At 36.8% G+C, this 7,627-nt stretch overlaps 1 protein-coding gene across 1 annotated transcript in view; it reads right to left on the reverse strand.

Moving 5' to 3' along the window:
• The window catches only part of LOC122252321 (uncharacterized), a 5,361-nt gene extending 5,058 nt beyond the window's left edge, over positions 1–303 (reverse strand). Inside the window, exon 1 of the mRNA XM_043014735.2 lies at positions 167–303. The gene's annotated coding sequence lies outside the window, so the exon portion shown is untranslated. The remainder of the gene's footprint in view (positions 1–166) is intronic.
• Positions 304–7,627: the final 7,324 nt, after the last annotated feature.

Genomic DNA, 7,627 nt, shown 5'->3' on the forward strand with positions numbered 1-7,627 from the left:
GCTATAGGTATAGGTATAGGTATGTGTATAAATGAATATATAAGTGTATGTGAGTGTATAAAGAGTATATACATAAAGTACATATCGTATGATAACAAGTACAGCCTTTCTCTTCACTCCTCTAACACAAAATCTAACAAAACAATTCAAAATAACTTGTCCTCACCTCTAACTGATTATGGGGAAACACACAACGTTCCGACACGTCTCTCTCTATCCGACTGGCTCATCACGTGGAGCTCAGCTGGCTATATTTGCCGGGCAATGATGACGTCGTCAAGTCGGTAAGTTTCCACTGTCGCCTGATGGTTGTTGCAATAGCAAGGGCCCCACGGTGGGTACGGACCAAGCTCAGACTTGCTTTCTCATGCCAACACTAGTTTTCACATGGTCAAGCACGAGGTGGCAGTTTGGACGAAACTTCTGTTCCTTGTATGAATTGTCTTTATCCCATAGTTGCCAAATACTGCTATAATTATGGTTATTGCTCATACTTTGCGAGAAAACGTTTGTTCTATGATGCTATTTTTATAGTAAGAGTAATTATCATTAGCATGACTATTATTATCACTAGTATCACAGTCGTTGTTATATTATCATTATTATAACTATTATTACTATTATCGTCATCATTATTAATATCACAATGATTATTATTATTCCTATAATTAGATGATAATTATCACCTTTATATTTATATTTTTGTAACTGCTATCATCATTACTCTTATCATTATTATCTTTATCATTAATATCATTATTGCTGTTTTCATTTGTCACGTTTTAGCGTTGACAACTATACCATTATTATATTTTCATCGGTATTCATTATTGTTCCTATCATTTTTATCATAACCATTAGTCTTATAATTAGTGTTAGTAATTCCAGTAAAGTCTATCCATATAGGCGAATAAGCAGAATACATATATATTTCCACAATTAAGGTGTCTACTGGCAGCTGATCTGCAAAACTGCTATTTGAAGAAGTAAACGTATTTTTCCATTAAACATCTATGATGTGAAGTTATTCAAACTTTACATGTCAATATGAAATGAATGAATTAAAGACGTCTCATGAATGATCTCAACTTGGTGGGCGCACTATAGACTGTCGGGCGTACGGTACTGAAAGTGTCGTACCGCTTGAACAAAATCAGTCGCCACGCCCACAGAGCGACTCATACCTCTGTGGCACACCTTTTGAAAAAAAGATAATCTTTACACTTATTTGCTTCTTCCTCTATTAAAAAAACCTTTGAGTTCATTGAACATTCAGGCCTAGGACAGTTTATGTTAAATAGTATATGTGGTGTCATTTAATGCCTGAGAAAATATTCCCATGACAAATACTATTCTAGTTTGTTTTCATTAATTCATTTTGGCATGTTAAATGGAGTTGAATATGTTAACATCATGTTATTTTGAGCATGACAAAAGGTTTACTTCTTCGAATAGCAGTTGTGCAGATTGGCAGTTAGTAAAGTGATATTATTTGTACAAATATATTGCATTCCATGATATATCAATTAAAGCAAAATCCATTCTAGGCTTTTAATATTTCTACTTATTCACCTAAGTATGGTATACTTTATATTTTCATTATATTTTCATTGTAATAAAACAAAAGTTATCCTCGCAGTTATCCTCCTCGTAGATTTTTTCATTTTGCTGTCGACTGAATAGCGATAATATTACAGAAGTAACGTTGAAAATAGATATTACATGACGCATATCACTTACTATTATTAAAGGTTATTTCTGTATTTGAATGAAACGCAGGAATTTTGTTGTTTTACAAGAGTTACCGGTTTGATTCACTCCAAAGTTTTCTCTGAAGAGAGCACTTGCTGGCAGAGAGAGAGAGAGAGTTAAGGTAGCGACGGAGCCGGGGAGAGTTAGAGAAAGCCAAATTAACATAAAACAGGAAGAGGATAAATTCCTACGCTAACCTGTGGTGGTCAGACTATTTGTAGAGAGAAAGAGAGAGAGAGAGAGAGATAAGACCGCGACGGAGCCACCATCATCTTTATTATCATTATCATTATTACTATTATGATCATCAAGCCGTATTTGAGGAGAAATATATTAAATTAAAAAAAACATAAAACAGGTTTCAATAGCAAGTGTTGTATTTTGTTACTCTTATTGATACCTTTTGAAAAGCGACCAAACATTTTGGCCCTATCGAATCAAGCGACCCATATCCTTACGACCATGCTTTAATTCTGTTCCCGACCTTGTTCCTGTACTTTTCCTCTTCAACCAGTTCACCTCTCCGGATTTCCCCCTTCATATAGAGAGACAAGGAAAGAGTAAAAACTCTCAAAACATAAAGTCATTTGCTTAATGATGCAAATAACATAATAAACAATTAGTTAAGAGATTTAAAGTTCTATTTTTTAACAGTGACTTAGTCATTCAATAGCAATAAACATCAAAAGATACGACCAAACACCCGGACTTCCTCTAGATCTTGGCATATGCACATATACAAAATAAAATGTAGTAGCAACTAATTAAAGAAAAATTATGGAATTTCGACCAAAATTATCGTACATAGAAACTACCCAAAGGCAACCGTAGCGGTCATCTGCCATATAGTATGATCTTTATCTGTCGACTAACATCTAGTCACTTTCATTTTCCTCAATAGATTTCCTCCCTGGAATCCTAAAATTTCCCCTAGGTTGGGGAATAATGTTTTAAATGGTCATCGGAAATTTAGGACTGTCTGAAAGTGAGAAAAGCAATAAGCCAGCTATCCTTCGTGAAACACAGACACTATACACCAACTAGTCATATAATTCTTGAAAACGTGAGAAACGTTAAACTAATTGATGACGTCACAACAGGGGATTGACTGGCCGATGCTGCCATCATGTCTAACGCGGAATCGACAGGAATTCATTGGCTCTGATTGATTTTGCAGATGAAAACTGTTTTATTGCAGATTCGACAGAGATGTAGCGGAAGAAGTGAGATGCAGCAGAGTGTTTGAAAGGGGGACGATGTCAGTCAAAAATTCTGATGATACAGCAATGGTCAGGAAGGACATTTGTGATGGTTCGCGTCAGACAAACAGAAAAAAGAGAATGGAGGAATGAGAAAAACGGGATGAACGAATGGGAAGAGATGGAGAAAACAAATGGGATTGATGTATGCATGAGGATGAGGGTGTGAATTGATGAAAGAGAGGTATAAAATAATGAGAGGAGGAATGAGTGAATGAATGAATGAGAGAAAGAAAGAAGAGAAAATAGATGAATGTGAAAGCGAGATGAATAAAAGAGAGGTAGAGAAAGCAAGAGAGAAGGAATGAAAGAGAGTGAATGAATAAATGAAGAGACATAGGACGAAATATTCGGGAGAGAGTGAATTCGTGAGAAAGAAGATTGTTTAAGGTGGCGTAATTGAAACCAGGTTTCAAAATCCAGACTCAGCCCAGGCTCCTGAGCCACCCTCGGCCGCCCAACCTCATTCCTGTTTGGGTTATATTACGATTCCCCCGGGCTTGGTGTGTCTAGGATGGCCTCAAAGGGTTTTTTTTAATTACATTATAACTGAGTGATGACATCTAACCAAACTTCTAAGACGATCATAGACTGTATACTATGATGAAGAAACTATGAAAATGAATAGCAAGAGAGATAATGAATAATCATCAACTGATCTGGTGGACAACGTGGATAGGCCGTGACGTCAACATTACCTGGCATTTCCTTCGAGTCGGTGCGTCGACCTTGGCTTCTATAAAATATAGCACTTTCTATCAAATCAATGAAGCCCTTAGGTAAAATATTGACATAAGGCAAACTATCTTATAACAAGGGGTATGAAAACACCTATGGTATGTTATCATTTTATAAAACACCGAGATCTTCTGCCTCATTTGTAGTAATTTTCCAAAGACGCCTGTATCCAAGTTTAAGAAGGATGCCTTGATTCGATTCAATTTGTTATTTGTGGCATGAAAATACGGTTCTGAACAATAAATCAGTTTAATATTTGTGTTTCTTGTACATGGGTGAAGATCAACTCAACTCCAGGTCGACTGAGTGGGGATTTACCACCGTCGTAATAAGTTGCAGATCTCCTGGTATGTCAAGGATATAATGACACCAGGCCAGCTACCATAGATGGTGGGGAGCCAACATTTTATGCTGACACTCAAGCATACAAGCATACACTATTCTACACACCTCTCTTACTGTTTCTCAATTACACTGGCGCCAATACATTTAATCACATGGTGACAGGCTACCCCTTTACAGGACTGTAATGCTACCATAAATATAGATATAAGGGGATTCACTTGTTCAATAACAACAGAATAAGATGAGGACTTATCAAACTTTTCATATCTATTACCAAACGGTGAAGGCAGTTAGTGAATCCTTCTATAGTGAAAACTGTTTTCAAAGAGGTAGACTGAATGACAGACTGCCAAACAAATTTTAATCATGAGACCATAAGCCATCTCATCTTGATGAAATTTTCTAACAACACTTATCAAGAGAAAAAATAGTTTTATTCCAAACCCCTCATAAAGGACATCTTGCATTAGGCCACCCAGAGAAAGTGGCTCTGGTCTGAGGAGTGGGTATTACTAGATGCCACTTAAGGAAGGATTATGAAAAAAGTCTACCTTCTCAATGCGCAAGGGACATTTTGATTAGCAGTGGCCCCTCCTTACGGTGACATAATGCACCCTCACAACCGACAGTTACACATATCTAACTTAGGACAACAATGTTAATACATCTTGCTCTAAAATGCTTAGAAAATACCTCTGAGATGCTATAATTCCCCACAGGAGTAGTTACAACTGACTCTAATTTCAGTACTTGACATGGTGGTCCTAGGGCAGAATCATAGGGCCAGGTGACTGTCGTTCTTCTTTGTTAGTTCATCCATCCCTTCCTTTTTCGCTTGTTCTCTGATGCTACGCCTTCATCTGGGCCCACCTTACGGAGAACCTCTTTCTTCGCTCTGACTGTGAAAGGAGCCAGTAAACAGGTTGAACGCATGTTACTCAGTATACCTCTCTTTATGTGTGCCTTCATAAGTATGAGCACTCTGGCCCTTAGCATAATTCCCTCCCAGTCCCATGGCACGTCTAGAGCCCTGTTTACAGGTAAGTTATCCCTTGTCAGATTATATCCTTGATCTGGGCAGTCCTCTCACTACCATTGCGTGAGCTTGAAGGCAACAGAATTCAGTATATTCTTCAATTCGACAGCGTGTTGAATAGTCTGTGCTTACGAGTCAAATGAGTTGTAACAACATACATGATACTCTCGCGCACACGCACACACACACACACACACACACACAACACCACACACATATACATATATATATATATATATATATATATATATATATATATATATATATATAATATATATATATATATATATATAGTTATATGTATATATACATACATATATACAAATATACATATTTATATATATATATATATATATATATATATATATATATAGTTATATGTATATATACATACATATATACAAATATACATATATATATACATATATATATATTTGTATATATAAATATAGATAGATAGATAGATAGATAGATAGATAGATAGATAGATATGTATGTATATGTACGAACAAACTGTATTTTTCTTAGTTCAGTGGCTTCTTATCTGGGCACTGCGTTGGGTAGGGACCAAACTCAGATCGAGTCAACACTTCGTTGGCACATTCTCTCACGAGTCAGCACACGCTGGCACAGGCGGGCTCGCCTCAGCGCATACAAGCCCGGCGTAGCATCTGCTCCGCAAATCTGGCTTATCCTTAACTTCCAGGCGTGAGAAGTCTACGGAAAAAACTCGTCACAATGTTTTATCAATCCTTCCTTCTTTGTAACTTAAATACTTTTTTTTATATCTGGAGTAGAGAGATCTTCGCATATGACTAGTCTTTGTGGACCACGTCCGTTTCCATTTATATAACAAATTTATACTAATTTTAGAAACATATCACAACGACTAGGAAATGTTAGTAGCTATATGCAAGATTAAATTCACTCCGGTTCGCGTAGTTTTTACTACCCAAGAAGAGTCGAGTCTATTGAATATTTACAAATAAATATGGTATGCTTGCGTAGTATCTGTACATCAGTAAGGTAACACGTAAAACAATTAATGATATCCTTCATGCTGCTATTGTAAAACAAAGTTTACTGTTGCAATATAAAGTACATTTATTCAAATATACCTGTTAACCGGGATATTGGTGCCTGATGTATTCTCTACGCATATGCAAAAATGTGAGGGTTACTTTATAGCACTCGCAATGAACACATCCACTAATAAGAAATTATCTTGACAACTTTACCCCCTCGGCAGCCAAACGACTCTTACTGTTGATTTGATAATAAAACAAGCGTATGGGTTATTTGCCAGTGGGTAATACGTCTTGTCATAAAAAAGACGTTTATAGGAAATTGTAAATATTTCAGTAGGTAGCTCGAAATAGCCCTTCATAATATATTTCATAATATCTGGCAACTCATTCAGAAAAAAACTACAATAAATCTATTTTATAAATAAAAGGAGAACTTCGAGTGTACTGATTACGAGTAAACATGTTACAATAAATTCTCTTACTTCCCCACCCTAGTTCTGTCAATGAGTTTCTATATGATCATTTCTCATTTTATTTCTCAAATATATCATAACTACAAAATGGAAGGTAAATTCACATAATTCCAGTAGTTGTACTCCAGGTTTCACATCAATATGCCAGTAAAGTGAAAATATGCCTCCAGCAATATGTCCCGTTGCGGGTAAAGTTGTAATTTGGAAATCCCCGTATGTTAAATTCTTAGACGGCAAACATACGCACACGCACACACACACACACACACACGAACGCACACACGAACACACACACACACACGAACGCACACACGAACACACACACACACACACAACAAAACAAGAGAGAGAATGTGTCTTTGAGTGGGTACATTGCTTCGAATCAAAGATAAAAATATCATAAAATAAAGAATCCCTGCTATGGAACCCCTACCTCACTTTGGTCCCTCTCCCCCTGCCTTCCTATTCCTGTGCCCTGTTGTGCGGAAATGGCCACCCGGGACAGACGGTGTAGACGAAGGTGGAAGATTACTTGCCTCCATCTGGACACAGAAATAATATATTACAGGTTGTCAAGATTTCAAGTGGCTAAGTATTAAAGTAGCGTACATATTATGCAGAGAGAGACGCCTGTTTCTAACATTATGTGGGAGGAGTTAAGTTACGTGAATCACCGTAGGGAGCTTTGAATTATAAAGGTGATGATAACTTACTATAAGCCACACTGTTCTTGCAGGCTGGTCTAGAAGGATATTTTTACACAATTGATAATCATCAGGCATGTATAAAACAACCATAAATGTAATGAAAATAACACCTCGTTATACCATCATTAAGAATAATCTAGCGGCTTATTCATGAAGTCACATCTAACCAATCTGCGCCGCCCGACGTTGACCCCGAAAATACCTGATGTAATATTATATCACCCATTACGTGGGATATTTTCCGATGTGATATTGTGTCACCCGTCGCGAATGTCATGGCATACATGAC

Source organism: Penaeus japonicus, unplaced genomic scaffold, assembly GCF_977035675.1.
Source record: "Penaeus japonicus unplaced genomic scaffold, GWHDUDI00000001_assembly GWHDUDI00000033, whole genome shotgun sequence".
Taxonomy (NCBI): domain Eukaryota; kingdom Metazoa; phylum Arthropoda; class Malacostraca; order Decapoda; family Penaeidae; genus Penaeus; species Penaeus japonicus.